This window comes from Ostrea edulis, chromosome 7, assembly GCF_947568905.1.
Source record: "Ostrea edulis chromosome 7, xbOstEdul1.1, whole genome shotgun sequence".
Lineage (NCBI taxonomy): Eukaryota > Metazoa > Mollusca > Bivalvia > Ostreida > Ostreidae > Ostrea > Ostrea edulis.
In genome coordinates this window covers 31,605,446-31,625,560 of record NC_079170.1, presented here as the reverse complement: position 1 = coordinate 31,625,560, position 20,115 = coordinate 31,605,446, and the positions used below count along the sequence as shown (strand labels likewise).

Below are 20,115 nucleotides of genomic sequence, written 5' to 3'. Positions count from 1 at the left end.
TTTCTCTGTTATTTTTCTTTGAAAACTGTCTTTGATTGATAGACAATTTTGATGCAAGTTCTCATGATGTGTCAATGCAAACAATTCATTTGATGAAATGATTCTTTTTAAAATAATAATGATTAAAATGATAAATCCCCACAGTAAAAACAACATTAAATCAATCTGGGGGGGGGTGTTAATGTAGGGATTTTTAAAATCTGTACTACAACACAATGTTTATCCACAAATCATTGAATTAAGAAACAATAGAATCACACAAAAACAAGATGAAAGTGGTGAAAAGTGTTTATTGTCCTGCAAGCTATGTACATATCAGCATGCATGCATAAAAAATAATATATATTAAAATTATATCAAATTATTTTTGACTGATTTTTTTTTACTAGCTACTTTTCACATGTGTTTGTTTTTTTGGATTCCTATATTTAATAATTATTAAAGGATGAATGAATCAGTGTGAGAGGGTAGTATATGTACATGTATGTATGTGACAAAAACCGAATAACAAATATAAAAAAAAAATGATATATATTTATTCATGTAATTATGCAACTATAAGAACCATTATGTGGGTGGGGGTGGGGTGTGTTACAGGTTGATGTATATCATTAATTTCTCTAAATTTAAGCTGAATGGATTATAAAATTCAGATGGTTTAACGTGACACAAAATCTGATGATTTATTTGCATGCACACAGGTACTAAAGTGTATTAGTGTGACATACATGTATATACCAATTACCAAAGCTTGATAATGAATACAACGCCCATTTCATTACAGATTTGGAAAATAATTATAGTCAAATCACCCCTACTGCAAGCCAATTATCAGACTGTATCAGTGAGTATATTTATTTATTTCAATCAAGAGATTTTAAATTCAGAACATGGTACATCTGACCTTGTCATATTGTCATAATTCATAAATTATGTAAGTTTAGAACTATTACAGATAAGAGCTTAATTCTACATTTGACATGTATATTTCTTGAGACAAATCCTGACCAAAGGCATCCAATGTTATGATGACACAATCCTTTTGTTTTAACTCACTTGACAGACATACATGTAGAATATAAAAACTTTAACTTTGACAATAACATAAGAATGGTTAGAGATGGGGGTTGGATATTTCAGAAATGTGTGTTCCTTCATGTCATATGATAGTAACATTTTTACCTTACGACCTTGACCCTTCATATTGCAAGTTTTATGTGATGTCACCATGCCACACACAACACATACATGCATTTTTAATTCATGACTGTTATCAAAGATTTTAACCCACTCGACAAGTTTTAAACTCTCTTCAGACAATTCTTGTTTAGATAATTTCAAATACTAGCTCGTATATATATATATATATATATAAGTCAGAGGTGATGTTTTGAAATCAGAATGTGGTTTAATTTTTGAATCAATGAATATATAGTTTGTTTGTTTTTTAGCTCACCTGAGCTGAAGGCTCAAGAGAGCTTTTCTCATAAATATTTGTCTGGATTCTGTTGTCATCATTGTGGTAATAATTTTTCCCATTTTCATCTTCTCCAGAACCACTGGCCCAATTGAATGAGATTCATTTTCGTTTAAATGAAAGGTCATGCCCCCTTTGAAGGGAGATAATCAAGAAAAGGCAAAAATAGGATGGGGTCGTTTAATGTAATGAAAATATGCAAGCATTGCCAGGTTGTGTAGATTGGAGTTAGTTCAATTCATGACCTGGTTGTAGGGCAAGGGGGGGGGGGGGGCAATGTATGTCTGGAACTTGCTCATGTTAGTATTAAGGCTCTCATATTTCATATTTTTATTCCTTATAATAAGACATTTCTTTTGATATCAATTTTTTTTTTTTGGCCTACCTTTAACAAAATATAACCTACAGTAGACAATTCTCCTGAACTATATATATGGTAGTCTAGCCTTTTATGTTTAGTATTTAGATATCTTATGGCAAGAACTTTCATTTGATACCATGCTGTTTGATATTGTGACCTTGGTTTTGAAGTTTAACCCAGATTTTATTATATTGATATTTTACATAATGATATACAAAATGTGTATATTCTTTATTACCAGACTTTTAATTTATTACCTGACCTTAGTCTTTAAAATAGCATGATTTTCAAAAACTTTAAATTGGTATATAGTTTCTCAGTCACTTTGGATTGGGCTTTGATATAGATTTCACATATTATAGATTACTAATGAAAAGAGCTTTACTTTTGAACTTCTGACTTTGACCATGTTGACCTACTTTTGAAAAACATTCATTATTACCAGATCTGTTATATCTTGAGGGATAAGGTATTGGGTTAGTTTGTTTCACATGAAATGCCTAATGACCAGAATTTATTTTATATCATGACCTTTGACCTTGTGACTATATCAAACCTATGATCTTGACTTTCTTAGTGCATTGCTTACAGTGCTATTTAAACATGTTCATCATTTTATTTCCATTAATTTACACAACTGTTGTTATTTAGATCTCAGCTGAGTCCAAGATAGGAAGAGGCTTTGGAGAGAACACAGAATTACTACAGACAAAAGACTTGTGAAGTTATAAGGGGAATTGCAGAACTCATAGCTCCACTTCAATCTAGATATGTTGACAGTTATTTCACAGAAACACTTTGCAGCTGAAAAAGATAATCAAATGATGACCACTACTTTAACTCTATGGTTGCAGCATATTTCAATTTTTGAAGTGACAAATTTTATTCCTGTTTGTGAACCAATATTCAAAAGAAACACTGCTATGGCATTAGACATAAATTAGAAGAGAGTGGTGGGGTGGCAAAATAAGATTCCATACTGTGAAATGTATCAATTGTTAATATACATGTATCAATATAAATTCAGTGCCAATTTCCATAATTTCTAGGGGAAAAGTTTGTTTGTAACAAATGTCAGAAATATGTACTAGCTCTTACTTTGCAAACCATGCTACTAAGTACCAGGCATTAAGACATGATTTGTTTATTGTCATTTGTTAAACAGAGACAGATCCAGTGATTTGAAAGGGGGGGGGGGTCCAGAAAAATGATCTAAAATCTGCATTAGGTCATATCCATGAATTGATAAAGTAAATATGTTTATTATTGATTGCTAGTTACATGTAACCTTTTATGCATCAGTTGAAGATACTTTATGAACATTTTCTGTCACTGGGTAAAATTCAACAAACATTTTGTGTATCTGGAAGTGGTCAATATATATTTCAACATCAGAGTAAACATGCATTAAAGCAAGTCTGCCAATCTGATGTAGGCAGAAAATGGAATATGGCATGTTATTTCATGAATGAAATGCTTTACAAGAGAGTCAAAAAATTTCTGGTTAATGCTATTAAATAACTATCTAGATGTCCCAGAGAAAAGGAGAGGGTGTTTTCTACCCCTCCCCCCAACCCCCTCGGGATCTGCCAATGTCAAGTTTGTAATGTGAGTGAATGATTTTAGATTCTTCATGATAGGCAATTTATTAAAATTTGATTTACTGATAATTTTAACTTCATATATGTGTGTTAATTAATGGACTATTATCTCAAATCCTGTGTCAGAAATGACCTCTAAAAATCAACATTGTAAAATTTTATACAATGAATTACATAGGCATTTTTTTTTTTGCCTTTATTATATAGAATGTATACAAAGACATGAAATTTATTTCTGAATGTTCATATGTTCTAGTAATTTTTCATGAATTTTAATCATTTAATCATTGATTTGTTATATCTACTTCATATTTATTTCTATTTATGTAGTTCAACAATCTTCATTTAAGTAGTTGACCTTTTTGCACTTATTGAAAATTTTGAGATTTCAGTTCAACTTTTCACCATCAAACCTTGCTTTTCCCACTGAATTTATTTTTGTAACTTGAAATACACCTCTTCAAGTTTCTGGTTATACATAATTTATTTCTTTTGAAACATTGTATTGGGTTTTGTGAGATCTTATATTTTGATCATTATTTTGTAAAATATATTGGTGTGAAGTATGTGCAATTTTAACAATTAATAAATTCATTCATTGGATGAATATACACACAAAAACCCTCTTAGTTATTGCATATAGTGTATATCTAACATATAAAATATTTCTTTTCTCTATTTTTTAGTTATATGACATTTTAGAGCTGTTCAAACATAGCACTTTTTTCCAATATTTCGTGACCTTTTTGCACCGAAAATTATCTCAAAGTTGTTTTTCCATGTCGAACCCAAACTAAACATGATAGAAACTTTTTATTTGGCAAATTTCATATTGGGGTCAGTAGGAACCTGTGCACAAAGTTTCATGAAAATCTGAGAGATAGCATGTGCCGACCTCTGCCTGATATCATAATGGACACCCTCTTAAGGTGTTCGACTTTGTGCACAAATAATGAAGAAGTTTGGTGCTTAGGAGATGTTAGCGTGATTGATTCTACACAATGATTACTGTAAAATTTAATTAACATGTCTAGTTGAATAGTAATGAACTAAGTATTATGGAAAAGTATTTTAAATCATAAATCTAATTCCCTGTTGAGACAGCAAAATCGTTTAATCTATCTATTAAGCAAAGGACGACTAAAGTTTTCCAAATCGTTTTTACACACGAGATCCACGTGCTCCATCTGACAGTCAACTGACGCTTGCTGATTGATAAGTTTGCCATGGCCTTATGGGGGAACATGTTTAAAACAAACCAAACTTCTACAGCTTGTGGTGTGATTTTTCGAACTTTATTACAAGTTTTCTCCGCAAAAACACACACAAAATTATCTATTGTAGTTATTTAATTCAATTCACAAGTAAAAGTTTGGGAAAGTTCCCGGTTGTTTCTACACTGAATTCAAATGAATGTGGTGATTCCCGCTAATTTCACTTCAATTACTGCAATTTGATGCCAGCACAAATGAATTGTCACCATTATCAATTGCAACATTGACCAATTGATTCCATTTTGATAGGAACTATCCAAGCAACGTACATAGCATTATCATAATATTATACCTGTAACTAGCGCTTCTTTAGGTGGCAAGAGGCAATGCTTTTGGTTCTGAAACATGTGGATAGGGGGTATCATCAAAGTCAGATTATGACAGACTAATGAAAAATCATATTTCCTTTTATGTAAATACATGTAACTGTAAATCATATTGGTGTAGTTAATAAATTATGACCCTAAATTACTCGTTATCTATACATACTGGTGCTGGTGCACAAAACATGCTCTGAGCAGGTGTCCCCTTTTTGCTTTGATTTTCTCTCATTTTGGGCTAATCCGCACCACCCCCACAGCATCACAGTACCAAGCATGGTGATGTAGACATTATGCACAATCAAGAACCCTAGGCCTGTCTGCTCTTCTTACAAATCTACCTTTCATATTGGGCCATCCACCTTCCCTCTCAGCTACCCACCTTTTGCTGGACCATGTGTGTTTTCACCGGAATTTCTTCAGCACCGCCCACGTGTCTTAGTTTCGTATTCTATATGCTAGGAATCATGGTGACACCTATATGTTGTATATCGACATTTTTATTAAGCACTCAGCTACATTTGACATGTATCTTAAAACTATTCTATACATTCTTACACATGTACTATCACTTCAAATATGGGGTATTTCCATTTTTAAAGAAAATTTGACTGGGTCTATAGTGCAAAAGTGTCCCCTGCTACCTTATCTTTTGCTGGAGGAAACTCGTCGCTTTGCGGAATGCCTACAATATCAAAGATACCAAACTTCACGAAGTGATGGAATAATTGTTTCAAAAATATGTCATATAGGCTTGATCCGATGAGCTTGGAAAGTTGGAGTATTTGTTCAAACATCGTCCATGATACCCTCGATTAAATCAACAAACCAACAAACAAATCATTAGACCAACGGTAACTAATATCAACATGAATTACTCCACAAATTACCGATGATTTGAAAATCTTAAAAAATAAAGTTGAAACAAGAAATCGCCCCATTCAAACACAATTTACACTTGCTCATGGAAAGTAGTTCTATATACTTTAGATAATCAACATTTTGATAGCACAGTGTATTTTGCAAGAAAAAGTGTACTGTTCATTATATCCATTTTACGAAATATTATACTCCATGTGATACCATGAAAACACACCGGGACATTCAGTGGACACGTCGTCTTCTACGGAGGGCATTCAGATTCAAGGCTGGTGGTAAAAACCGCATCTTCAAAGGCACCAACTATTGATAACAACACCGTTATCGTATGCATATTTATGAAACGAGTATTTAACATACCAGTATTTCGGGAATAGCAAAAAATAGTATGGAAAAAACTTTTCAAAATCTGTTTAAATCATATCTAACAAATCGTACACAGAGAGTTATTTTGGAAAGGAAATTTATCGGATGAAAAAATGTAACCATTGGAGTTCCGCAAGGCTCTATTTTAGGCCCATTGTGTTTATCTTGTATATTAATGACTATCCACAAACACTGAAACATTCTCATGTAAATATGTATGCAGATGATACTTCACAAGATGTCACAGATAAGTCAGTGGAAAACATTGAGTCCAAGATGTGTGAAGATCTTCAGCGCAGTATAATGTGGATTAATGAAAATAAATTAAGCTTAAACCTGTCTAAAACTCAATGTATGCTTATTGGATCGGCACAAAAATTATCAAAGTATCGAAAATTACATTTAGTGATAAATAACCATGTCATAGAATGTGTTCAGGAGTCAAAATTACTTGGTATTATTATTAATGAAACATTGTCCTGGAAGAGTCATATAGAATCACTTATGAGCAAGATTTCCAAGAGAATTGACATTTTAAGAAGAATAAGATATTTTCTGTCAAACGATGCGTTGCTCAAGATCTTTAATACTATGATTTTTCCACATTTTACATATTGTTGTACTATATGGAGGAATCCAAGAAATGCTGAAAATGTGAATAAGCCTTTTATATTGCAAAAACGAGCTGCAAGGGTAATTCTTAACATCAGAAATTTTGAAACACCATCTAATGTCATGTTTACAGAACTTAACTGGTTGCCTCTATCAGATTACTTTGTCTATAGAAAAGTCATTTTAGTGTGTAAAGTTTTACATAGTTTAATGCCAGATTATTCAAATGTTTTTAAATATGTATTAGAAGTCAGTCAGAGGCAAACTAGAAATTCTAATTCAAATAGATTGTATATACCCAGGGCAAAAACGAAATATTTTAAAAGATCTTTCAGCATTTCAGGGAGCACAATGTGGAATGTCTTGAGTGAAAATAAAAGAAAGTCAACAAGTGTTGTGTGTTTTAAGAGAAATCATCTTAGAGATTATCACCATATTTTTTAAGCTTCATTTTGTTACTATTTATCTTACATTCATAATTATTTCTTAATTTTATATGTATTGTACTCCTTTTAATCTGTGTTTATTTTACTAATATCTGTCTGTATGTATGTTATATGCAGGACCATTTTGAAAACTAGCGTTATCGCTAAATATGTAATCCTCGATAAATAAAATCTTTATTATACATGCAAGGTGAAGATAACGAACAGTGATCAATCTCATAACTCCTACAAGCAATACAAAATAGATAGTTGGGCAAACACGGACCCCTGGACACACCAGAGGTGGGATATATATATATATATATATATATATATATATATATATATATCACTGTGGCGATAGCATAAGACAGTGGCAATAAATAGCCACCATCTAAAAATCGGTGTGGAACATGTTAGACATATTTGCAAAATGCTCATTTTAAACGAGACTTTTGAAATCCCTGTAACATCAACTTTTTTGTTAGAGGCTGCCTTGGTTTAAAAATTCATCATAAGCATAGTATGCTCTCGCATGCAAGGTGTTTACGTATCTCTATTGATTTGATACGCCGTAGCTTGTTCTGAGTATGGTCATTGTTTCAATTGAAGCAGGCTACTGGTGTAGTGAAATTGGGGGGGTGGATTTTTAGTATTTCTGGTCGGGCTCGGAGTCCTCTGAGCCTGCACGTGTTTTTCTCTCTCTCTTACCCGCCAACTCTAGGCAAGCGGACGGGGATTTTATTGCGCAACACTGTAGTCATTGTATTTGTTAACCCCTTGTAAGTTGTTCTGTGTATTTGTGAGTATATCTGTTTATAAGTGTTTTTCCGGTGTTCTTTGTGTGTAGGAAATCATTTTATTGGCGTCGCCGGTAGGATATTTTGCTCACCTGCGCCGCGGATCATAGCGGGGGCCGCGTGGTGGCAGGTGGGAGCCATTTTGAAATGTTAGAATTTCTTAGTTAATTTTATTAGTTTATATAGTTAAATGTAATTATTGTGCCTTGTCTTGTATTATTCTGGTTTGTGGCTAGGCAGTAATTTTGATGGCCTGGTATTCTGGTCAGGTTAGTCCGAGATGGATAGGTGACGGGGGCATCCCGGGGGGTAAGGCAGTCGGGCAGGGAAGCTTGGCGGGTACCCAAGTAGGGGATGCGGGGTCGCCGGGTGGCAGCGGTATTCCGGGGGGTGATGTTACGCGAGGCGTGACGGGCACTCAAGGATGGAATGCAGGGCCACATGGGGGACTGGAAACGGACCAAAATTACCAGATAGGTAGAATGGGTTCTGTCGTAGCTTCAGGCCAGGGACATGGGAATGGGTCAGTTTATCTGTCACAGGCGCTGGAAGGTCGGCTTCTGATGATAGAGACCCAATTAGGGGCCATGGTTATGATCAAAGAGGTTTTTGAGAATCAGATTGCACAGTTGACTAACAATGTTAGTAACATGATCAGTCAGGTGATGTCCAGGAGAAACAGTTGGGGTGGCGACAGTTCCATAGTAGTGGCTCAGCAGTTAGCGGGGTGTCCTGGGAATGTAGGTAACTCTTCCCCAGGGCCTCTGCCCAGGGGTGATTTGTGGGTTTCATCTTTAAATCCAGGTTGGGATACCTTGTCCGTAGGTCAAGTAGGGGGGTACCCTTAACCAACTCTGCCAGTTATATTGGACGAGCAAGTTGGTTGCCCCAGCTTGGTGGGTGAGCCATGCCATAGAGTCCTCAGCAGTAATTGGTCGGTATCTTTGGAAAACACCTATTACATTAGCCGTACTAGTAGTGGTGGTAGTCATGACCAACCTCAGTCTCCCCATCATTTGCCCATCTATGCAAACGAGAGTTCCCCAGGGCCCCCATGTCACCAGTGCATCTCGCAGGGTCAGTCAGGTGTTGGTGCATCACAGTTGAAGTTGCAGACGAGTGAGGTGCCTGTGAGGCCTATGGGCAATGCAGATAGGAGGATGCGTTTCGGTCTCTCGCCAGTCAGGCGTGGGATTAGACATAACAGGTCAAGGTCAAGATCTCCACTCGTTAGGCATGTCAGTACAGAAGACTGTAAGGCTGCTAGTAGGGATGGTCCCAAGTTGTCTAGTCAGTGCGTGTTAGTTGGTCGGTCTCCAGGGACCGGGGCTCACAATAGGTCGGGGCAAGTGCTCCGTAAACCCTTATTAGGTAGTTCCAGTACAGCAGGGTCGGCGGTCGAACGTCATGAGGTCAGGATGCCAGTGAAACCGAGTAGTTGTGAGTCTGTGGTGGGCAGTAGTGTTTTGTTGTCGACGGGTGTGGTTGTTCAGAGGGCCCGGAGTGAAGCAGGGGTCAGGGACACATGGTCGGCGCAGACAGGGGTGCTGCCAGGCGCAGATGAGAAGTTGTGTGGTTGGCCGGATGACACTGAGGCAGGTGTTAGTCACCAGGGTGGTGGGCTGGAGAACACCGGGGATAGTGTTGGTTGCCATAGTGATATGACTTCTCGGGGTAGGTCTGGGTGTTCTCTGGGTTTTGATGTTGACATGGCTGTTGATGTGTTCTGCGATGTGGTTGATGATCCTTCCACAGTCGAGTTGGGGTGTCTGGTTGAGGCACGGTCTAGTGTGATCGGTATATCATCTCTCTCAGCTTATGATCAGCTGAGTTTGAGTGGTTGGACCAGTAGTGCTGGACGGCGGGAAATTGATGTGGCACGGGCTCTGGTCTTGCATTCTGTTGATGGGCAGTTCTCGGATACAGAGAACGAGTCTGGGGGCGAGGATGCAGTTGAGTGTCAGGTTAGTGAGTCTGGATTATTCCAGGTTGGAATCGATGCATGCGCGGAGGTTTGTGATGAGGGCTGTGTTGGTATTCCATGCAATAGCGAAAGCATGCAGGCCTCAGTTGTAGTTTTAGAGACTGTTGCTGAGCGGCACAGTCTAATCATTGCCAATGCCCCAGCTATGATTGAAGCAGTGGCCTATCAGTTCCCAGGGGCGTCTGTCCCCAAGGCACCTGATAAATGTACCATTGTGTGTTGGTCTGATGGAGGGTGTGTTGTGTCTGCGTCTCGTGGAGATGACCCCGCAAATGCAGGGTTTGTGGCTCTGTCCCGTTCAGCCTGGTGGGATAGCAGTGTTCCTTTTCTGACTGAGAGGCTTCCTCCTGATAAACGTCTAAGCAATAAATGGGATGGATTTGTTGCTTGTGGCTTCGCGAGTATCCATTGGTCGTGGGATGATGGCTATGCATCCCAGGTTCAACTAACAGTGAACCAGGGACAACCCAGGTTTGGTCATCGCAAGGGAGTACGAAAGAAAGTTAATGAGTTATGTGAGGGGTGTGAACTCCTCCATGCACACTGTACCCCGAAATGCGGGGAATGGTAGATTAGGCTGCCGTAACCTAGCCGTTCTTGGGCAGGGGTATTTCCTTGAGGTGTTTCCGGATTTGCTGACCTGGAATATGTGATGTCCTCTGGTGTGATGTGCCGTGTCCGATGTCCAAGATGATACCTGTCCTGTTACGTTTTCATGTGGAAAGTTTGTGACCGTACGTGACTCTGTGATGTGACTTTCCTGTTACTGGATTTTCTGTGATGCGTTGTGTGACTGTGACTTTCTGTGTTGTGAACTTTTTGGACTGCTAAATTGCTATGATTTTATAGAGTAAAGTTTATCATACTGTAAATCATAGGTGTAATTCATTCATTTATTTGTAAATTGTATGTATCTATTGTAAGCTACAGTGCTGCAGGTCTAATTTATCGGAATTGGGACATTCCTCCTCAAAACTGGGGGGAGTGTAGTGAAATTGGGGGGTAGAGTTTTGGTATTTCTGGTCGGGCTCGGAGTCCTCTGAGCCTGCACGTGTTTTTCTCTCTCTCTTACCCGCGAACTCTAGGCAAGCGGACGGAGATTTTATTGCGCAACACTGTAGTCATTGTATTTGTTAACCCCTTGTAAGTTGTTCTGTGTATTTGTGAGTATATCTGTTTATAAGTGTTTTTCCGGTGTTCCTTGTGTGCAGGAAATCACTTTACTGGCAAAAAAGTTGATGTTAAAGAGGTTTCCACAGTCTCGTTTAAAATCAACAGTTTGCAAATGCTAAGGTCGTTATAACGATCTAAATAACAAATAACACCTTCCACCAGGTCGATTGCTGTCTGACATGTTCCATACCAATTGTTAGGTTTTTCTTTACATACTTATGTATACGCATAGTTCCGTTTACCTGGCAAAGATATAAGGTTCACGGTGGCAAGTCGAAAGGAGAAGCTTACCCTACTTCATCCTGTGGTGTGTCCTAGGGTCTGTGTTTCTCCTACTCTAAATTTTGTATTCTTTATAGGAATGATAAGCGTTGTCAATGTTAGTTCCTATGCCAGTAAGTAGCTCTATATTTAACGATGAAACCGAAAGTAGAAATACATATCAAAATAAATAGATCACCTACCTTATTCTTGATGATAAATCATCTTGAAGTATACGTCTGCATAGTATATGGCATGAAACTCATTTTGGTTTCTAATTGTCAACATGTTTTACTTCTACTGAACCACTTACGTGACCTTCCGTAACTGATTCTCTAAGCACCCAAGCGTTTTCTTTGCCTGCAACGCTCATTGGCTGGTTTAAATAAACACTGACGTAGGTGATATGTGTTTACGAGAAAGCAAAATAGATCAGTTCGTCTTACCCCATTTAAGGTAGATAAATGACACCCAGTACATAAATGTCATATGACTCCAAATAAGAATGTTACATAGCAGTCGTTGTTCAAAATGTAAACATTCTACCATCGTACAAACATTTTAAACATGATGACCGAAGTATTGTCCAATGATTTAAACAACTAGTTCAAATGCCTCGTTACAAGCGATGTTTTCGATAAAGTCACAAAGATATACTTTTGATAGTTTTTAAATGTCCCCATTAGGTAAATGACACCGTATTTGGTACACAATGAATACCTGATTAATTATGTGTAGTGGATCTGGTTTTTATATGTTAGTTCAAGCTACGATTTTCTTATTATCATGTATTTGTAAGCGACAATGATCAAAGCATTTTGATGTGAATTTTTTGAGTCAAGACAAATATATGTATTTCTTTTTGGGAATTGTTTTGTGTTTGCTTTGATGCATTTTTGTTTGGGGTTTGTTTGTTGTTTTTTGTTTGTTTGTTTGTTTGTTTGTTTGTTTGTTTTTTTGCACTTCTTAGAATTATGGAACACAATGTTAAAGGGATTGGATCACGTTTTTCGAAAGAATTATTTCTCATATAACTCATTAATGTTGACTACCAAAATTTGAAAATTCTGAATGCAAGGATGAGAGCAATATTTTAACTATTATTCTGTACTATGTAAACAAAGACTCGAGTAAAGAAACAAATCAGTGGAACGTTAATTTTGAAAATTAAAGCATCTTTATTTTCTACAATCACAAACTTTAACTTTTATATGACACATTTTACCTAAAGTATACTTGAGATGTGATATATATAATAAGCTTGAATCAATATCCATTTATTTTGAAAACTTCGTAAACAATAACATACCTCAATCTTTGTTTACGAAACGAATAATAAACTCTCTATCATGAGCTTCTGTCATGATAATTAACCTTAATTTGCTATGAAACCTTCTAAACATATTAGACTGTATAATTTGATCATTTACGTGAAAAACAAAATTTGGGGATAAATCGTGAATCAGTCCCTTTAAAGGAAGAAACATTGGAAACTTCAAAACTGGAGTAAATATGATTTTGCATAGTGAAAAATTGAAGTATCGTTTGTTATGATATATAGAAGTGTATGTCATATAAACTATTCAAAATCAATATTGTGGAATTATCTCCCCTACCTGGAATCATCTTTGTTCTAATCTCCAAACAACAGTCAAATACAGAAAAATGCCTATTTTTAAACCCTGATTTTAAATACTGATTACTCCGTTTACCTGATCAGCCAACAGGGGGACATTTACTCCTCCTAGGCCCCCAATTCAACCTCTGACATCTTCAGTGCTCCGCGTTTTCCCAACTCTTGATTATGTATTCTTTAAATGAGTTGTGAGATTGATAAATATTAGGTATTTTTCACTTTTTTATGCAACGTTCCCTAAAACTAAAATTAAAATGAAAAAGATCAGGGGTAAGTCGTGTATCAAGAAAATATGGATTTGCAAATTGCGTATTAATCCCTGTAATCACGATCACTTATTGTTTTTAATGGTAGACGAGATGAAACGATTCATGTAACTAAAATTGATTTGCAAAAGCACAGCTATTATACAACTGTATGAAGAGACGTGTAGCTGATGGTTTAATAACGGAGAAAAGTGCTGCGAAGCTCTTGAAATATTCTTTAGATATTAGCTTCATATTGAAGTGGATGGTACATTGCAAAATGCATGTGTGTCGGTGATTCCCCATTTTCTAAGATATATAAGTTGGAAATAATTTCATTTAAAAAGTAAGCACGTGTATTTTATTCTTTGGTCGTGTTTTATTAGATATCCATATCGTGCATCAAATCACAGCACGATTTGCACTCTGAAATTTATTTGGAAAGAAAACACCTTTTTATTAGTTTGAAAAAATCACAAAATATTATATAAATTAACTGGGAGCAGATAGCACTCCTTTGATGATGAAATTACACGTAATACAAAGTGTTTTAACGAGCCACTAAATATTGCTTTTGTGTAAAAGCCACACTTAATTGCATATTCCTCTAATAGAAACAAATGTGTACATGTGTTCTGTGAAAAATTTGTATTAGCGATAAGTGGAATACTGACACAAGAACTGTACAGAAAAATACCCAAGTCTCCTGTGAAATATGTGAGGTCAGTAACTGCATAGTTGTATGATAAAGAACGAATGACACACTCGGATTTAATTGCCGTCGAGTTGTAGAAAGCGTGGGAGGGATCACTACGTATTTGTCACAAGTTGATGTTGAAGATAACCTATGAGTTCAGCGAAAACAAACCATGGAAAACAAACACGATTATTTTGAACAACTTCACGCAAACATTCCACACTGTTTACTCGAGATAAAACCCAAACCATGAAAGTAGCAATAAAAAAAGTGTTTTAATTCTATTTTCAGAAAGTTCTTATTGATATGCATTTGCCTTTAATTCAAAGTTTAACTCGTTCTACATATTCATGTTGTCATTGTATATCTTTTTAACACTGTAGTTGAAGTCCAATACAATATTGCACAGATTCATTGGTAAAAACAACTATTGCATTTCAACAATCGAGTATTCTACGCCATGATACCTTTTGTTATATATCCTTACTTTACAGTGCGTAATGCTTTATTATCTCGGTGGGGTTTTTTTTCGCATAAAAACACGCTATCCAGATCAAAAGATACGAATACTTTAAAATTAGGCGAGATTGTCACCATCTGTGAATTGTAAAATTATTCAATCTCCATTGTTATGAAATTTGACATTTGAGATAAACACATACAGAAAGATACCACCTAAAATCTTCTATCAATTAATTTTCTGTTTTGTCTAAAATACATAAGTGCATTGATAACCAAGTGAAAAATTGAAGGAGACAGAAAAAGTTTCGTAATTTGTAACATCTGTGTTAGCCCTGCGACCTTGACATCTGAGATGGCAAACTTTTATATTGGATGGTGTTATTATGTATGACGAGGTAAATGTAGCTTGTAATTCATTGGAGAAACGAATGCCTGAATTTGATATCACAAGGAATTTTAAAATGTTGCAATGCGGGTTTTTCCGCTTATCAGATGGAAAATCTTTGTCCATTTTACGGACCAGTGCTTTTTCTTCACAACAAGTTTACCTGTACCTAAGACTTGTTTCTCGTTTCAGAAGTTATTTTGGAGTATCAACCTTGCTCCTTATAAAATGAATACAACACACTATAATATTGCCTGACAGCCTGCTGTACGTGCAGGACGCCGCCATTTATTTTATATATTTTATATAATTACAGATCACACACATAACTGATTGCTTTTACATATGACAAGCTAAGAAAACTGTGCATGAAATATATGAAAAATTTAAACTTTTTTGTTAAAATTTTTAAATGCACGACTAGAATAACTAAAATAATACCTAAACCCTGTATTTCCTACAAATATACTTCTACTCTTGCATCCACTCTTTTTGATTACAAACTTTACAGAGCATAGATATAGGACATTTTATACATAATCCATCTATGTGTTCTTGTTCTTCGTCTTTTTCAACTATGGTCTGGTTGGACATGGCATTACTTGTAATATTGATATAGTTGAAAATTAGGACCTGAAATCACTTATTTTAAAAAATCCTACATTTAGAGAACCTCAGTCTTACAACTGGCGACCATGCTTTGAAATCAAGCTTCATTTTTAAACACATTTAATACATCAGGTAATGGATATGAGTTGTGCCATACCTATACTGGATTCCTAAACTTCACAAAAACCTTTACGAACATTGGTGCATTGTTGGATCCAATAAACGTTCTAACAAGCCCCTATCTTTGTTTCTCACGAAAATAAATGTATTAACCGCTGTGAAGGAGAAACTTCCTCACAAAAGATTAAAGCCTAGATGTTTTGACATCATAGAAAGCTGCTTTTGCAATGAAAATGGAAAAGGGGAATTATTATATCTCGTGATCAGTCATTCAAAAACATTACTTTGATAAAGATAACTCTGACTATGCGTACTAGTACACTAAAGTTGATATTAAAAAGATGTTGGAGTTCTTTTATCTTCGTAGTCTTAGGTGATCAAGTATTCCAACAGTATGTTGGAAACCCCATTGGCAAAACATGCGCTCCTTTATTAGCTGACCTCGTTTTATATTCTCAAGAGGCTCAATCTATTGGCTTTGTTTTTGTCTCATTTGAGCTAAATGCGCACCACACAATTGCAATACGAGTAACGTGCGAGACGATGTATACACTTGCAAAATCAAACATTTTATCTGCCCTTCATAGGAATATATTTTCATCTGCAGTCATCCACTTTCTCTTATCCATGTAGGTTTGAATAGGAATTTCGTCAGCAACTGACCACGTGTTGTAACTTTACTCGGATACGCTTGATATGTATCCTAACATTATTTTATTGATATGTATCCTAACATTATTTTACATATTTCAAAACATGAAATACAATTTCGAATATAGTTTATATTCGTTTTTTAAAATGAATTTTACCGGTCGTCTTATTTAAAACTATCCCCTGCTGTCCAAGGGAACTTGTGTTTGATTTGTGAAACCAAAAAGTAATAATTGTCGTTTTCAATATACTTTCGCTTCCATTTTTGTGGCAAAGATAAGCCACTACAAAGGACAAAACATTTAAAGTATGCAATCAATTTGTCACATGAAAAACTTGCTTTCCCCTTAGAAACCAAAAACAGATTCATGGCTGAAGGAATTTTCAAAACACTTTTGTTATATCTCTAAAACAATATCCAAAGCAGGAAAATTAGCTGTTTAATTAAATGATTCATTTCATTTATAAAGACATCTTATATCAAGTTTGTTGTGACAGTCCTTTAAAATTACCGAATTTATATCCCAACTGACAGCGACTTATATTCGGGTTTTTTATTTGAGTTGGGATACAGAGGGATCACATGAGTAAATTCCAGCAGAAATGGAAACAAACAGAACTATCCACCATGTTTCGTCGATACCTTAGCAATGCTTTGCGAGTTTTCTCGTCCGCACTGTGGATTGTAAACGAAAATCATAATTAAAGCAACAATGTAAAACCTGAATGTACACGCGGCTTTAAGAACCATAACTCGTATAATCTTGTATAATTCCATTGATGATTAAAGTACAACGATTTGACTTAGAAGATATAGTCAAATATCACTAAAGCTTTCGATTTGCATAGTTTTCTCTGTTGTCATTGTACTGTACATACGCATTATGACGTGGTGATGTCCCTTTTGGACAACTGTGCTATGAATATTTCGAGACCTTTTGATTACGGTGCACATTCAATCCAATTGCTAGATAAATCGAGTGACCCGTATTCACATTAGGAGAGCTGTGTAACGTTTTAGACCATTACGACGTCTTTCTGTTTACATCAAAGGTTGAAGTCATAAAATTACTCGACTGATCATGTTCTCTGAGCAATAATATAGTTAAAGTGTATTTCTGTTTCGTGCATATGAAAACAATGTTAAAATCATATTTCTAATCACGTCTTAGATATTATACCCACCCTTAAATGTTAGCTTTCGAATATTTTTAATACGTCGTTGTATTGCTTTGTATATATTTTATACGTGCCTGAGAGGGTTCTCATATTATGGTGTTGAATAAGTGAATATAAAATAACTGAAAGGAGAGGAAGGCTGGCTCTTTTAGCCGGAAATGACGAAATGCCGGGATAAGCCCAGACGTATTTTGAATAGTATGATATGTATGTCTTACACATATGATGATTATCCATGGTAAGGAAATAGACAGAACATGGGGGCATCGACTAATATGTGTATCATTCACGATAAAGGTTTAATGTCCAGCGTGAGCGGTTGACAGACGGTATCTACTCCTAAAAAGGCTCTTGGTCCCATCTCTGGTGTTTTCATGTGTCCGTATTTGCTCTGTTCTCCATGTTTTATTCTTTTAAATATTGATGAGATTGATCATCGTTTGTTATTACCCTCTCTTTTTTTATAAAGCTCCTTGGTTTTTAAGATACAATACGTTCATAATATATCAAGCACAGAACCACTTAACGATACATTAGTAAAATTCAATAAAGAAGACTCTGAATAGACTACATTTTTTAAAACTTTAATATATATGTGTGTGTTTGGCACACAGCATTTCAATAACTTATCGTTATAACGACATATCTTATCAGAATGCGTTTTTTTGTATTTTGATGATTTATCAATGATAAATTGGTGTAATTGAAACTTCTCTACAACGTCCATTGTAATCTGATAGGAACGATCATTTGATGTCACAATACATTCGCTATATACATGCCATAAAAGAGGCTGGTTTTGATTTTTTAAAAGGTACATTGTCAATGAGGAACTCTAGCATATTTGTTATTTCAACTTCAGAGTACTTGTGCGTGGAATCAGAGTGGTGTTTAACAAAGTAGTATAGTAAATCGTGGATATCTAGCTAAACTCACCACTTGGTCTGTGAATACAGCAAGGTAAGTTCCTCGATGTAGAAGACAGCGAGTCAATAGCTTGAGTCGATTTATCCCAAGGACAGCGGCGTATTGGGAACTGGTCCGTGGAACACGTCTGCTCTGGTAGGGAAATCACAATCAACTGGGGTACTAACAGTTCACACTATACTTCCTGTTGGTATAGACAGTTCAACCTAAGTTGGGTCACCCAGAATTACTACACTCCTCCTCCCATTGTGAAGATATAACCTCATTAAATAAAATCAAAATTATCAATCTGGATGAAGGTACCACTATAGTATCTCAAACCATGTGAAGACGCCATGCTAACATCTTCCTATAAAAATATACATCTCGGCTCAATGAAATGGCACGAGGATAACATAACTATTTGTACAATACTTTGTCATTGTTCAGAGTGATCAGCTGTGGCAGATCTAGCTGTCTCAAAATATACAATATAAAAACCAAAATAGTAATCACCCAAACACTCCATCGAAATATAATTACTAATGGTGAGCACTTATGTGAGGTACAGTAATCCTTACATAAATTACAATTATAGCCTTAGTTTCAAAATCATGCAATTTCATTTATGAAAAACTGGAGATAATGAACAATTATCAATCTCATAATTCCTATAAGGAATATAAAAATACATTTACATACATCTGTGTTTGATAATTATATTGTTTATCTAATACATGTATTGCATTCTAAAGATGGATTTCAGATAGCCTTTTAAATCACAACATCTATGATAAACAATTCATATGTATTTTGGGTATATCCATATGTATTACATTGCAAGAATTTCTAGGGAAGTTCTCTTAAAAGATTGATTAAATTGTTGAAACTTTATATAACCCCAACATCACTGACACTCATGAACAACATAATTGAAACAATAAAAATCTTATTATGTTCATTATTTTACAACGTTGTGCATTTTCTACACATACACTTCATTCACATGATGTGTGCCTGAATAGACCACAAATAATTGATAACAATAAAATCTGATTAATTTTAGTGCTTTACAACCTTGTGCATTTTATACATGTACACTTCAGTCACATGATGAATACAACACAAGATTATCATGGTCAAATAAACCTTTCCATTTCATATCGATCTACCAGGGGTCCGGAAATTTTCTATTCCTTATACGAGTTATTAGATTGATCACTGGTCGTTACCTTTACCTTTTCATTGAACACTGAGCATCGAGTATACGTGACAAAGAATCAAACACATATGGTTATTTCAGTCTAGATGAAACGATTGGCAGTCAATCTTATGGTAGATAATTTTGCACGAGATTGTGCTAACATTTATAATACAATATTTGTAATGAAACTTCTTTATAAGAAATGTGTATTCATATAAGAATGACGATTAAAGATTGTTAAAAATAGAACATCGTTATTAGAGAAAGAATTAATGTTAAACAAATACCAAACAATTTTCATGTAACATATCTGATTCTTAATACTCACTGTGAATGCAGACTAACCCATTTAATTCAATGAATCCCTAAGACCTGAACACGGTGTCCATTTCCTTACATGTCACGTGTTCAGTATAAAAACGCTGTCACTTGATCGAACATTTACCGTACTATATTTGTGATTTTAAAGACCTATCCTAACACAAATC

At 35.5% G+C, this 20,115-nt stretch overlaps 1 protein-coding gene across 12 annotated transcripts in view; it reads right to left on the bottom strand.

Annotated features, from left to right (window-relative positions):
* Positions 1-20,115, bottom strand: part of LOC125676249 (uncharacterized) — a 126,630-nt gene extending 106,515 nt beyond the window's left edge. For 4 of the 12 annotated variants that reach the window (XM_056143946.1, XM_056143945.1, XM_056143953.1 and 1 more), the window contains exons 1-5: positions 11,737-11,874; positions 6,130-6,215; positions 5,678-5,718; positions 5,416-5,510; positions 5,006-5,051 (exon numbers count right to left, since the gene is read on the bottom strand). The gene's annotated coding sequence lies outside the window, so the exon portion shown is untranslated. Of the gene's footprint in view, positions 1-5,005; positions 5,052-5,374; positions 5,511-5,677; positions 5,719-6,129; positions 6,216-11,736; positions 11,905-18,453; positions 18,706-19,955 lie in introns of those variants that run through there. The other 8 variants (XM_056143948.1, XM_056143949.1, XM_056143947.1 and 5 more) reach the window with 8 other exon arrangements.